Source organism: Octopus sinensis, linkage group LG16 (assembly GCF_006345805.1).
Source record: "Octopus sinensis linkage group LG16, ASM634580v1, whole genome shotgun sequence".
Lineage (NCBI taxonomy): Eukaryota > Metazoa > Mollusca > Cephalopoda > Octopoda > Octopodidae > Octopus > Octopus sinensis.
Genome location: NC_043012.1, coordinates 3836189 through 3837196, shown reverse-complemented (window position 1 = coordinate 3837196; position 1008 = coordinate 3836189). Strand labels below are relative to the sequence as shown.

The 1008-nt window shown below is 42.4% G+C and overlaps 1 non-coding gene across 1 annotated transcript; it reads right to left on the bottom strand.

Moving 5' to 3' along the window:
- Positions 1 to 634: 634 nt before the first annotated feature.
- LOC115220644 lies at positions 635 to 739 on the bottom strand. Its single transcript, XR_003882572.1, has one exon. It is a non-coding gene; the product is annotated as a U6 spliceosomal RNA (small nuclear RNA).
- Between the last annotated feature and the right edge of the window lie 269 nt (positions 740 to 1008).

Sequence of the window (1008 nt, the reverse complement as noted above, 5' to 3'; positions counted from 1 at the left end):
GATCTGGCAGAGTTTCTACGGCTGGATGCCCTTCCTAACGCCAACCACTCCGAGAGTGTAGTGGGTGCTTTTTATGTGCCACCGGCATGGGGGCCAGTCAGGCGGTACTGGCAATCACCTCACTCGAATCTTTTTACACGTGCCAGTGAAGTGACGTTGGTAACAATCACGCTCGAATGGTGCCACGGGTACAGAAGCCAGTTGGCTGCTCTGGCAACGATCACGCTCAGATGTGTTCTTGGCACCCTACTAGCACAGGCATAAGTGCCAGTAAGGTGACGCTGGTAACGATCATACTCATAATCTAATTAATAACTTTCAGGAATTTATCACCGTGGTAGTATAGTGGTAAGTGTCCCCGTCTGTCATGCAGGAGACCAGGGTTTGATTCCCTGCAGGGGTGACTTACATTTTAAAAGGCAGTGCTCTAGCATGGCCACATTTAAAATGACTGAAACAAGTAAAAGAATACAAGAATAAACTCCTGGAAACTCTTTAACATGGTATCAGACTGTGTTGAAAGCCATCACATCATTTCAGTCGCACCATTAATGCCACTGGGAAGAATATTGACATTTTTTTTTCTTTTCTGTAGTTTCAGCTCAGAGCTGCAGCCATGCTGATGCACTGCCATTGAAATATGGAACGCTTCACGAATTTGCGTGTCATCCTTGCGCAGGGACAATGCTAATCTTCTCTGTATTGTTCCAATTCTAGTATATGTATTGCCAAAGCAATAATTTTTTAGCATCATATTTTTTTTATTTACTCAAAATAAAATACATAGGAAGTGTACCGTAGGAAGTCTGTCATTCAGTTAAATTGTGCTGCCTGACCCTTAGATACCTTTATTACAGACTAAACTCTGTTGCAAGCTATCAGGCCAGGTCTTTGGTCTGAGGATAATATTACTCCTTCCTGCTACCATTAATAAACACCCCATAAAAAAGTCATAAACACTGCCATTCTTCTGCAAAATAAATGAAGAAAAAAAAATACACCCCACTA